The 13457-nt window shown below is 50.4% G+C and overlaps 1 protein-coding gene across 8 annotated transcripts in view; it reads left to right on the forward strand.

The window, feature by feature from the left end:
- Nucleotides 1-3285: 3285 nt before the first annotated feature.
- KLHDC8B (kelch domain containing 8B) overlaps nt 3286-13457 on the forward strand; it is a 42869-nt gene continuing 32697 nt past the window's right edge. For 2 of the 8 annotated variants that reach the window (XM_082210460.1, XM_082210459.1), the window contains exons 1-2: nt 3286-3603; nt 12576-12661. The gene's annotated coding sequence lies outside the window, so the exon portion shown is untranslated. Of the gene's footprint in view, nt 3604-4090; nt 4197-4931; nt 5260-11545; nt 11568-12575; nt 12662-13457 lie in introns of those variants that run through there. The other 6 variants (XM_082210464.1, XM_082210461.1, XM_082210465.1 and 3 more) reach the window with 4 other exon arrangements.

Consider the following 13457-nt stretch of genomic DNA (forward strand, 5'->3'; position numbering starts at 1 on the left):
TATATTTTATGTATTTTTCATATATAAATTTCTTCATGGAAGTAAAATTTGATGGATTGGATTTATATGCCACCTTCTCCAAGGGAATGTGGTTCTCCCTGTCCATTTAAACCCCACGACGACCATGCAAGGTGGGTTAGGCTGAGAGGCAGTGACTGGCCCAAGGTCACCCTGTGAATTTCCTGGCAGAGTGGTGGTCTGAACCCTGTTCTCCTGGGTACTAGCCTGGCACACTAACCACTAGGCCGCACTGAACGTTATGTGTGATGTAGGGATTCCGCTAGGTACTTAAAAGACTCGGGGTATATGCTGATATAGGGATGCGGGTGGTGCTGTGGGTTAAACCACAGAGCCTAGGGCTTGCTGATCAGAAGGTCGGCGGTTCGAATCCCCGCGATGGGGTGAGCTCCCGTTGCTCGGTCCCTGCTCCTGCCAACCTACCAGTTCGAAAGCACGTCAAAGTGCAAGTAGATAAATAGGTACCGCTCCGGCGGGAAGGTAAACGGTGTTTCTGTGCACTGCTCTGGTTCGCCAGAAGTGGCTTAGTCATGCTGGCCACATGACCTGGAAGCTGTACACTGGCTCCCTCGGCCAATAAAGTGAGATAAGTGCCACAACCCCAGAGTCAGTCATGACTGGACCTAATGGTCAGGGGTCCCTTTAGCTTTAATATGCTGATATACATATGTGTGCCTTTAAATCTGAGCAGATCGAGGTGGTGGGGGGCAGCGTGTGTGTGTCCCTGATGGGGCCTGGATGTGCAGAAACCCTGTAAGCAAAGTAAAACGGTTTTAGAAAAGGAGGGAAAGCCAGGAGAGTCGGGACCCAGCATAAAAGAGCAGCCTCAGGCCCCCTGGCCCCTGACGATGGTTGCACTCCGGGGGCAGCTTTCTCCATGTTGCACCACCCAAACAAATACTGTCTGTACATGACACTGCCTACCCTTTTAAGGAGAAGTATACTGCATGCCAGCGGCCAGCTGGAAAGGGAGCAGTCCGGAAAAGCCGCTTCTCTTTGAAGAATTGCTGTGTTTCGTTTTGTTCTTAAAGGGAAGGAGCTGCAGTTCTGTGGCAGACCCCATGCTTGGTATGCAGACGGTTCCAGGATCCACTGCAGGCATCTCCTGGTAGGCTGGGGGGGGGGGGAATTTGTGTTGGAAACCCTGCAGATCAGGACCAGGGGAACTCCTGGCTCTCATAAGTTACTGGGCTGTGATTGCCACTAGCCAAAACCGAGCCAATGGGGCCAATGGTCTGCAATAGCTTCCTAGGATATTTTCATTAATTTCCTAGCCAGCCTTTGTTCCATCATGGAATGCTACTGATACTACTACTACTACTACTAATAATAATAATTTATTATTTATACCCCGCCCATCTGGCTGGATTTCCCCAGCCACTCTTCCAACAGAACACTAAAATACAATAACCTATTAAACATTAAAAGCTTCCCTAAACAGGGCTGCCTTCAGATGTCTTCTAAAAGTTTGGTAGTTATTTTTCTCTTTGACATCTGGTGGGAGGGCATTCCACAGGGCGGGTGCCACTACCGAGAAGGCCCTCTGCTTGGTTCCCTGTAACTTGGCTTCTTGTAGCGAGGGAACCACCAGAAGGCCCTCGGAGCTGGATCTCAGTGTCCAGGCAGAACGATGGAGGTGGAGATGCTCCTTCAGGTATACTGGACCCAGGCTGTTTAGGGGTTTAAAGGTCAGCACCAACACCTGGTCCTTCAGAGGCAATGTTACCCCAATCAGGACCAGGGAGTCCTCCACACCCGCCCACCTCCTGTCCCCCAAAAACAGTACTTCTGTCTTGTCAGGATTCAACTGCAATCTGTTAGCTGGGAAGCCCATGAGCTGGGTGGGGATGGTGGATCGCTGCGAAAGGAAATGGGTGCTCGCTAAGCAAGAGGCGAATCGTCCAAGATCCAGGAAGGAAAAATAAAGGAGCAAAAGGGGATTGTGTGAGATCAGAGCTCTGGGTTGGTGGGTATGAGCATTCCTCTCCAAAGCAATCTTCCACATGCCGGACATTGAAACAGCACAAATTAAAGACCGGTTACAGAAAACAGGGTGGGGGAAGATCCACGTTTGCACTGTACAAGCATGCAAGCATTATAGCAGCCTCTTGCATGCAAGAATCTTCTTAAAATGATCTAGCCTGCTAGGGGCTGTCAGACGGTGGTGAGCATTTCTCTGCTGGGTGAAAAGCAGGCGGCTTTCCTTCTAGTAGCCAGCTTGATTTCTATGCTAAAAGGCAGAGGAGGAAAGAAGCCTCTAACCAGCATGCCTTGACACCTTGAGCTACCAGGCAAGTGCCTAAATGCAAGGCTGCCTGTGTTGCAGATGTGGCGTCGTCCCTCCACTGTGTGTGAAAGGAGAGTCTCACAGTCTCTTTAGATGGCGTTTGCTGCTTTTAGCTTTTATGAATGGAGATCTGGACCTAGCGGCGCAGGGTCATAGAACTGTAGAGTTGGAAGGCACCTGGAGCTTCATATAAGTCCAACCCCCTGCAGTGCAGTTCCTGCATCCACGTCCCAGTGCAAACCCCCCCCCCCCCCTGTAGCACAAGGGCCTGAAACGGAGGTTGTAAGGTTGTAAAAAGCGAAGGCCGGCAGCCCTCCTGTTCCTTCAGTTCTGGCTGATGAGTGAGCACAGCAGTAGTCCATCAGCTTTTCAGGCAGGAGGTTCCAGGCTGAACCCCTGACATTTCCAGCAGGCCTGGGGATGCCCCCTGCCTGAACCCCTGGAGAGCTGCTGCCAGCCAGTGCAGACAATATGGAGCTCGATGGACAAAGGCAGCTTCCTTTGTTTTTTAAAAAAGGTGGAGGAGGTATGTTTCTTCATGTGCTCCACCTTCTCTGGGTCTTTGGCGTGGGTGAGGGATTCCACCGGCCTGCAGGAAGAGATCCTGTTGTTTTGTTCCAGCAGCGTCCTTCCTTGGGTTTTCTCCGCTTCTCAAAAAAACCTCCACCAAAACACACCACCCCGCTCCGTTTATGTAATTGTTCCATATAGGATTTTTTTTTTTAACCGTTCAGAAAATGGAAATGTTAAAATTCCTACTAAACAGAGCGGGATGATGGGTGGGTGCGGGGTAGGGAAGGAAGGAAGGAGAGGATCCGGGAGAGGAGAGGCCGTCGCATTTCGAGGCGGAGGGGCTTTCGGCCAGCTCGGCGCCGCGCGCTCCCCGCCTCCCCGGGGCTCCGGGCGCCGCTGCCCAGCGCCTGTCCCGAGCGCGCTGCTGCGCCCGGCGGAGGAAGAGTTAAGGCAGAGAGCGCGCGGCGTGTGTGGCGGCGGCGGCGGCCGCGTCCCACCCCTCCTGCCCGCCGCCCACCTCCCCCCCTTCCTCCCTCCCCCTGCGCGGTATAGAGGAGCTCGCCGAGAGGGGAGAAGCTGGATCGGAGCAGGGGAGCCGCGAGAAGGCGGCGCGAGGAAGGCGCGACCCCCTCCCCTCCAACAACACTCCAGCCAGCCCGGTGCGCCTGCAGAGTTTGGACCGCGCAGTCCGGGGAGGTGAGCGCGGCGCGCGGTGCTGCCCGGGGCCGTCGGGTGGAGAACTCCGATCGCCGGACTGGGGCGTCCAGGAGCCCTGCGGTGGCCGGGTGAGTGAGTGGGGAAGGGGGCGACTCCTCCTCCTCTTCCTCTGCAAAGTTTTTCCTGGGCGAGCCGAGAGAGGCCGTAGGGAGCCCGGGAAGGCTGCGCGCCCGGAGAGAGGCGACGGGGCGCAGGAGCCGGAGCTTGGCGCAGCGCGCCACCTTCTGCGGCCATTGGGTGTGTTTTTTTGGGGGGGCTTCGAGAGCCCCCGCGACTCCCTCGAGCGGCGGCGCACGCCCCGGAGCCGGCCCAGCCCTTCCTCCAGCCGCCCGGGGCTGCGAAGTCTCCACGCCGTCGAGTAAAGCTGCGAGGCGAGCCGGAGACCGGCGCAGTTCTTCCCCGGTGTGGCGCCCCCTAGTCTACTTTTCCTTCTGCCCTGCCCCCTGGGGGAAATGTGTGGGTGGCGCTGAGAACTGAGTTGGGCTTAGGAGGTGTGTTTGGGGACGGGCGTTGATTTGGGTTGGCGTTCGTCCTTGGCCTGTCTTCAGCGCCGTGCCGGCGGTGCCCCTGAGCACGTGCAGAGTGCTCTGTCGCCAATTCTTCCGTGCTGTTAGGTAGCTTGAGCCCATACATTTTGGCAAGGAATATCTACTGCAGCCAGGTAGGTTGATACACCGGGGACTGTGAAGACGGGATTGGAAGGAAAAAGATTGGAAGGTGAGAAATGATGTTAATAATAAAGGAAAGCTCAGGAGGAAACTCCTGTTTGCCTTCTTAACCAAGCTAAAACGTTGTTGCCCACCCGCAGCCCTTACGTCTTGCTAAACTCTTTGCCAAGCCAGACTGCAATTCCGTGACCACTCTCTACCGTGCTCTACCTCCCCTCTTGGAGGTTGCCTCTGAATTGCTGGGCATGGGCAGGTGAGCAGCTCTCAGGTCTTGCTTGCTGGCTTCTCACAGGCATCTGGCTGGCTGCAGTGCAAACAGCACATAAAAAGAGCTTTCAGGATCAGGCCAATGGCACCCTTTTCTCACAGTGGCTGGCCAACCAGGATACTGGACTGGTTGGTGTTTTTCTTACGCTGGCTTAATAGCAATGCACAAAATATCAGGAGTTTTTTTGGTCACATTTAACCCCTCCAATGCTTTATTTTTAATGCCCGTCCCTTCTATAGTGGTCCCCCTTCAGACTTTTGTTTTCCCTGAAACTCCTGGGGAGGAGAGCTTCTCTTCCATTAGCCTAACAGCTTGCTCTCACCCGTCCTTACGAAGCGCCCTGTTGCGTCAGAGCAATGGCTGCCTATTCTAGCCCCCGGATCCCTACACTCGCCAGCCAGACGCCTCGGGGACTGGCCCACCAAGCACGGTACAAAGCCCCCCCTTCCCCGTGCGCCCCCTAGCAAGGGGCACCTCTTAGACCCAAACGGACTCTGATCCCGGAGAGAGCGTATATTGCCATCGTGACTTTCTTCTCCATGATATCGTCTGATCTCTCTGAAGCTGCCTAAGTGACTGGCTGTCACCAAATTGGAGACAACGTGTTCTGTCGTTTTAACTGTGCGCCCTGTGGACAAGTACTTCTTTATACCTGCCCTAAAGCGTCGTTGGCTGATCCCAGTTCTTCCGCAATGCTTCGTTTGAATAGGTGAGACTCTTCTCAAAGAGGACTGCAACGGAAAGAAGTGAGTGGATCCCATCGAGGGTCCATCCAGACACCTGTTGATGTGAGCATTCATCCTGATTTGTTTCCACCATTGAAGCAGATGTCATCCCACACTTATCCGTGCATTTCCTCTTCACTCTGGCAAAAAGTACAATCTTTTTGGGGAAGCGGGTTTGTTGAACCAGACCTCTTGATCAGCTGTAGTTGTACTACCTGAATTTCCTGGTATGTGTTTGAATCCTGCTCCCAAAATAGCAACACTCTGGAAGTGAGTAACCTAATTGGGTTACTCAATTGGGTTGTGTTTTTACTCTTTTTTTTCTTGGGAGCTGCCCACCCTGGCTGGGGCAAGCAAGTCAGATGGCCGGCATATAAAAATTGTTGTTGTTGTTGTTGTTGTTGTTAATGAAGGCATCAGGCTGGGCGGAGGTGGTTGCAGCTTCTCATTGGCCTCAGCCTACAGCCTCACACAGCACAGTGCATTAAGCCATTCAGTGATCTTGGTTGGGGAAGTGTGATCAGAAACAGTGTGGACAGCATGCGTCAGTTCAGCCTTCTGAGTCCACCCGACGATGAAGTCTTGGAATTTGCACAGCCTCAGCTCTGGTCCTTGGGGCAAGAAGTAGGCAGTATATAAATAGCTAGTCATTGCGCTGTTTGAAGCCCACCCCTTTGGGAAAATAGGGATTTAAAAAGGCATGGATGTCCGTTCCAGCTTGTATTCGTTGCATGCAGTGCTGTTTCCATTCCACTGCATATCGGCTTCCGAGAAAAACTACGATAGTCATATTGCTGTCCATTGCAGCAGAATTTTATGTAATGACATTATCATTACATTTATTTAACACAATGTATATACCCCTTGAGGGATGTGGGTGGCGCTGTGGGTTAAACCACAGAGCCTAGGACTTGCCGATCAGAAGGTCGGTGGTTCAAATCCCCGCAACGGGGTGAGCTCCCGTTGCTCGGTCCCTTCTCCTGCCCACCTAGCAGTTCGAAAGCACGTCAAAGTGCAAGTAGATAAATAGGTACCGCTCTGGCGGGAAGATAAACGGCGTTTCTGTGCGCTGCTCTGGTTCGCCAGAAGCGGCTTAGTCATGCTGGCCACATGACCCGGAAGCTGTCTGCGGACAAACGCCGGCTCCCTTGGCCCATAGAGCAAGATGAGCGAGCAACCCCAGAGTCGGTCACGACTGGACCTAATGGTCAGGGTTCCCTTTACCTTTTTATATACCCCTTGATTGCAGCAAAACCTCCAAGTGGTTTACAAGAAATATTAAAATTATCAATAAAAAACCCAGTTTAAAATATTAAGAAATCATTTAAATCAACAGCAAAAGACATTAAACTTTGACAGCATCTGCCTGTCTGGATATGCTTGCCTAAAGAGAAATGTTTTAAGCTTTAAGGACAGCCTTTTGGGGGTCAACAGGCGGGGAGTTCCAAAGTGTAGGGAATGCCATGATGGATTACTTGCAACTACGGAACGAGTATTACGTGGCTGCTGTAACAGGGCCAGTTCCATTAATTTCAGAGCAAGAGAAGCGCAGCGGAAATGGGGATGATTAATTAGGTATCGTTGCCAGACCGAAAACATCAACAACGTCAAATAGCAACTGCGTTTGCTGGATTGGTTTCCGTTCCGGACACAGGGCAAATAAGCAAACACTGGCAATTTCTGCTCCCGTTTCCGTCAGAATTCTCTGACATCTCTATTACAAACCATCAAGCACTGACATGCGTTATTATCTGCTTAAGAGTCACAGAGTATATGCTGAGAATTAAGGAGCAGCGTGGCCCAGCCGTGTCGCCGGAAGAAGATTAGTACCAGACTTTTCTAGTATTGTTTTTGCTGACTCACAGACTGACACCATTTTCTAGCGGGATTCCATCACGTACCAGCAAATTGTGGTTGCGCAATTTCAGTTTGATGGGGAGAATCTTGTGGAACAAACGCACCTCTCTAAAAGATCGGGCTTCTTTTGCATTAACAAAAGCATAAGGAAAGTGCAGGATGTTCCTTGTTTTGACAGAGCATCGTCTAACCTCCCTGGAAACCAACCAAGATAAATAAACAGCAGGTGGCTTGGAAATGCTCTCGGAGAAGGACCACTACAAGGGAACATAGAAAGAAGCAAAGGCGGGTCTGGCTGGTTTCATCTCGGCCCTGGACCCAGAGATTAGTTTGGCCCTTGGGTGTGCTTTCAGAGCCAGAGTTTGGCCTTAGAGTCTTAGAACCGTAGAGCTGGAAAGCTCCCTGAAGAAATACAACCTTCTTCAATGCAGGAATACGCAGCTTTCCCATGTGGGGATCGAACCTGCAACATTCGCGTTACCAGTACCGTGCTCTCACCAACTGAGCCATCCAGGCCTTGGAACATGCATTGCAAGGAAGGGAACGCCTGCTTTGATCACGTGCACAATATCTCTCTCCCGTGCATCTGAGGATTGAGGAAAAGGCTTCAAGGAGAAAGGATATATACAGTGTTCTCCGCAGAGGTTGAAACCCAGCGCTTCTTGTTGCAAATTAAGCGCTGGTCGATCAGATGGCTGACCTATCGGCTGCCTGCAGTCGCTGTCAAGTTGGCTGAGGTCTTAATTGCAAGCCTGTTGGCGTCTTACCCGAAAATGGGAGAGGGGGTGGTGATTGGAGAGAGCAATCCCCAGCTCTCTGTTCAAAGTGGCTTCCTATACCAAGATCCTAAGCAAAACCTGCTATTTCACTGCCACATGTTCCACCGTGGAAGGTATTTCCCAGGGAAGGGGTTTAAGATTAGAGTGCTGTGCTTTTCGTGAATGAGCCTCTGAACCGCAAAACAGTAAGCAGAGCTGGGGATTAGGAAGCATGTGGCCGCGCCACCCCCAGCCACATGGACACAGTGCGCAGAGCGAGGTACTTTTAGAGTCTGGACTGAACGGTCCTATCCTGTCTGCTTAGATGGCAAATGTGTATTACTTCAAAACATAGGAAAGCCAGCTCTTCTGCATTCGGGTGCCCTGCTGCTTATTCTGCTACTGTCAGAGATTTGATTCAGTCCACCCTTAAAACGCAAAACTGGGATGGCTCAGTTGGTAGAGCACAAGGCACTTGATCTCAGGGTTGTGGGTTCGAGCCCTGTGTTGCGCAGAAGATTCCCGCATCGCAGGAGATTGGATTAGATGACTCTTGTGGTCCCTTCCAACTCAAGGATTCTGTCCACCTAATTTGCCCTTTCCGAAACAATTTGCGGACCTTTGAAATCTGCACTTCTTTGAATTTGGCGACACTGTTCTGCAACCAGTGGGTGCGTAGTGAAATATGTAGACGAAGGAAAGGTGTCCGTAACAGGGCAAATATTAGTGAAAGCAAAAATCCGCTGGGTTTCAACCTGGGGAATTGGTTTGCAAAAAAAAATGTGCGTATTGGACAAGATGGCATGCCAACCTTTGTAATATTATGAGGAATTTGCACTAAAAGGCAGATGAATTTTCACAAGAATCCTTTTTTTAAAAATGACAAAATGAACTCAAGATCAGGGAGGAGGGGAAGAAACCAAGAGCATCCAAAATGGACAGATTGGCTCATCCCTGGCTGAGGGGGTCTCTGGACATCTGCTCCAAAGTCCCACCTTGACAATGCCATTGCAGATGTGCACACTGAGAGGTCACATTCCTGTTCAGGAAGAGGCTCTCCTCCTCCTCTCTTGATCCTGTCCCTCAAACATCACTAATTAACCAGATAATCTTCTCCTGCCCCCTTTTAATTCATGCCTTCGAATTGCCTTCCCAGTTCCTGTTTGCATCCTTAGTTCCTAACACACTTGATCATGGTGAATCCCTTCTCCCGTTCCCGCCCCCCCCAATGCATTTTCCTCCTTCTGTTGTTTGTTTACTTCTCCCAACATAATCCCAGAGCGGTTTCCAACAATGCACAAAGTACAATATTACATACGTTAGAAACGACTCGGCTAATACAAACAAGCAAGAAGACAAGAGCAGGGGAACAAGAGAACCAAAGGCTGCTTGCAAATTTACTCCAGAAGCCTGCGAGAATGGCATAGTTTTTCCTTGCCACCAGAGTCTCCATCATGCAAGCTGCCCAGGGGGGAGGCCTCTTTTGAACTGTAGGGCAGATGGCTGTGCCCCTTTGTTAACTCTTCGTTGGCTTAAAAATCCAGTGCCTTTGCTACAGTGCCAGCCTTTGCTCGGGTGAGTTCGATCTGTTTCGTCGGGAGCATGTAGCTGGTGTTTTGCTGCTGCTGCTTCTGCTTCTCTTCTTTCCGTCATAGGTGTCTCTCTTTTTTTCTGTGTTTTAAGGGAGGTGGATGCCCCTAAAGATGGCCTGTACATGTCCCCTAGCTAGGCCATCTTTAGATGCCATGGGATACTGTTAAAAGGGTGGGTTATTATAAATCCTGGAGATCACTGATCCCACCCTTCGGAGAGCTTTCACTATGGCACGGTTTCAAACATTGCCAACTGCATATATGACCGGTAGATTCACAAAAACCCCAGTAGAACATCGTTTATGCCCTTGCCTTATGAAAACTAAAGAGGATCTTACACATTACCTCCTCTACTGCCCCATCTACTCGGGCTTTAGAGATGCATTGCTGCAAATTATACCCAACTCTATAACTAATCCTGAAGATGGAGTAAAATTCTTGTTAGTTGATGCAAACCCACGTATTACCCATGTGGTAGCGGTTTTTGTGATGAAGGCCATGAAAGCCAGGGAAAGATTTATGGATGACAATGTAAAGACCCCTTCATCGTCTGTTTAACTCGTTGCTTGTTTTCCCTCTCTTTCTATTTTGTGGGATGAAGGTATTTGTTGGCATAGTATTTAATGAATTTTAATATTTTTAACTATTGTTGTGTTGATGTTTGTGTACAGGCATGGTCCTCACAATAAACGGACTTGTTGTTGTTATTATAAATCCATTTAGCATTATGAGGTACAAAGACACTGTCTTCTTTGCCCTGGCTACTGAGCTGAAGAGCAGAGTGGATGCCGCTCGCAATAGCAACAACAAAGTCCTGTTGTCAGAAAGCCACAACAATGCACTGCTGTGCCCTCAACCTTTGACCTGCCGGCGTTGGGACTGCTCAGCCACTGCTCAGCGCTTGCCAACTCGGCAGCTCTGCATGGAGGAACGTCGCAGAACGGTGTTCTTGTCGGATCTGGTGCTGAAATGTCTCTTCCCCTCTCAGCTAGGATTGTGTGTGCCTTGTTAATCTGTGCGCTCGGACTCCCCTGTTTGCTTAACGTGGCGTTTTGAGCATCTTTGCTCTCAAGCATCTAGTCCTCATGTTTGTGGGAAATGTGTAACTCGGGTCAGTATTTGGCCTGGGCTCAAAGGCAGGAAGTGGTTTTGAAAGCGGTCAGGGGCTTCAGTCCCCTTTGGAGTTCTCTTTTGTTCCTCTAGGTCTACTCGTGGTTCAAGCCCACGCACGGACAACTTTGGGCAGGATTCCTGCTTTGCAGGGGGTTGGACTAGATGACCCTCAAGGTCCCTCCCAACTCTACAGTTCTGTGAATATTCCATACCTTTATCTCCCAGTTCTGCTAATTTGCACCTATACCTCTTCCTCTGTGCCCTTCTCCTGCTCCCCCTCATATTCTGTTATCGCCTTTTGCTTTTCCAGCTCTTGTTTTACAATTCCAAATTATCCGCTAATCCATATCTCGGAAGCAGACATTAATATGCAAATGATGCACTTATCACTGACTTGGTTTGCATAGGGGGGGTAGGAATTTCAGCACATAGGGAAAAGAGGCCTCCCTCTCCCTTTCACGTTATGTTGACGCTTGGCTCCCTCACCTTCCTTTACCTGTAGTGAGCGTGATCCTTCAAATCAACTGAGGCTTAATCTGGCTCAAGTTAATAAAAAAGGAATTTTCTGCAGGCTTAAGGCTGAATCCTCTGGCCTCCCTTTGTGGGATGAGATGGTTAAGGTGCCAGCGGCAGAATTATCGCGGCCAGCCTGCACGTCCGGTCTTGCGAGAGAGAGCGCCACTGGGGTTTAGCTTCCTTCCTTTTTTTTTTTTTTTAAAGATACAGATTCCAAACTCTTGGCTGCTTGCACTGAACTGCAGGGGTAGCCAGAGCTGGGGATTGCTGAGTCAGCAGGGCTAGCGATGCAGTCAAAAGCCTCTGCATCAGATCAAAGCAAAGTGTGGCCGGACACCTTCTTCAGATGGCTGCATCCTGTTCAGCTCTGTCGCAAACCCGCGAGCTTGCCCTGCAGCTGCGTAAGGTGTGCAGGGTCCATGGGGGGTCGGCTGTTGTTGTCCAGTAAGCAAGAGCTGAAGGACTGGATGGTAGGATTGGAGGCTGCTCTTGAAGTATGGTGCTCAAAGCCGATATTGCCCTGTGTTTCAGCAAGGTAGGCAGTCTCAGATCTGAAGCGAGAGTGCCTGCGTACATGATGATAAATATTCAAGCGTGCAACACAGGGGTTCTCAAAGGGTGTGGCGGGAGAGGGTGGCAAGTGTGGCAGGATAAATTCAAGGGCAATCAGAGGAACGTGTAAACCTTTCAGTGTAGCATATTATCAAAATTAATTTGCAGAATTTTGGAAAGGACCCATGTTCTCATTGTTTTTTATACTTTCTGGGTGTCTCACAAAGTTGTCGTGTTCTGTGTTAAGAACCAGTCCCTGCTAGCAGTTGTTTACTCCTGATGCATTTCTTACTGATAAAAAAATTGGGTGCGACGTGAGCAAATTTTTTATTCTGAAAGTGTGGCCCAGAGAAAAGAAAGTTTGAGGATCATTGCTGCAAGGAAACAGCCACACATTGATTTATTTATTGTGGCCTCAGTGCCCGCTAGAATATTGGAGTGCCTCAGTTCACGTCAGAAGTAGCTGAGCCAGCTCCCTTCCTAAGGGATGGATGGATGAAATGGGAGCTTGTCTGTGCAAAGCAGGGGTTGTCCCTCTGCGTTGTGCTTCCTCCTCTCCCCCAAGGACTGCCTTTCCGCACATCCATTTCCAAATGTTGTTTAAGGGACTTGCGTGGCACTGTGGGTTAAACCACAGAGCCTAGGACTTGCCGATCAGAAGGTCGGCGGTTCGAATCCCCGCGACGGGGTGAGCTCCCGTTGCTTGGTCCCAGCTCCTGCCAACCTAGCAGTTCAAAAGCACATCAGAGTGCAAGTAGATAAATAGGTACCACTCCAGCGGGAAGGTAAATGGCGTTTCCGTGCACTGCTCTGGTTCGCCAGAAGTGGCTTAGTCATGCTGGCCACATGACCCGGAAGCTGTACGCCGGCTCCCTCGGCCAATAAATCGAGATGAGCGATGCAACCCCAGAGTCGGCCACGACTGGACCTAATGGTCAGTGGTCCCTTTACCTTTACCATTAATAATGCTATATATTTCTTTTCTTAACAGGATAACATAGTTTCTACGTACAGCAGCCTTTCTCAGGGATGTCCAAAGTATACACCATTTACAGCCAGGATAGATTCGTTGTCCAGGTAAGTACTTATCCTTTAGAAGTTTCTCACCACCTACAACGAATTGTAGAGTTGGAAGGGACCCTGAGGGTCATCTAGTCCAGTGTTTCCCAACTTTGGGTCTCCAGCTGTTTTTGGTTCACAACTCCCATTATCCCTAGCTAGCAGGACCAGTGGTCAGGGATGATGGGAATTGTCGTCTGAAAACAGCAGGAGACCCAAGGCTGGGAAACACTGATCTAGTCCAGCCCTCTGCAATGCTGGAATGCAACTAAAGACCCCATGACAGAAATGTAGTTTTAATTATTTGTAAGATAATTTTGTTCCCCAGTGACTGCAGTTCAGAGCATAGCTGTCAACTTACAGATTTGAAAATAAGGGACCAGCAGCCTCAAAAATAAGGGATCAGCAGCCAAAATAAGGGATTTTCCAAGCACAGGTATGTTCAACTTCTGAGGCCCTCCAAGCCAAAGGCAGAAAGCCCAGCCAGCAGCCAAGTGAAGCCTCAAGCGGTGGTTCCCACAGCGCAGCAACCCGGCAAAGGGGATGCAGCAAGGAAAACCACCGTCACCTCTCCGCTGGGAAGCGCTGAGCAAAGGCAAGTCCCCAGGCAACGCTGCCGATTTGATCGGCACAAGGCATGCAAGCTCCACCCCCAGTCGTTCTTAGACTCCTTATTGGGTGAGCAATGCAGCCAAGCAACACAGTTGGAGCTTCCTTCCTCCCTGGCCGGCAGGGAGGGAGGGAGAGGAGCTGCTTCCTTTGAAACCCAGGAAATTTAAGGGACATCATCAATAAGGGACAGCAGCAGGACACA

The sequence above is a fragment of the Podarcis vaucheri genome (genome assembly GCF_965113315.1).
Source record: "Podarcis vaucheri genome assembly, chromosome: 2".
NCBI lineage: Eukaryota > Metazoa > Chordata > Lepidosauria > Squamata > Lacertidae > Podarcis > Podarcis vaucheri.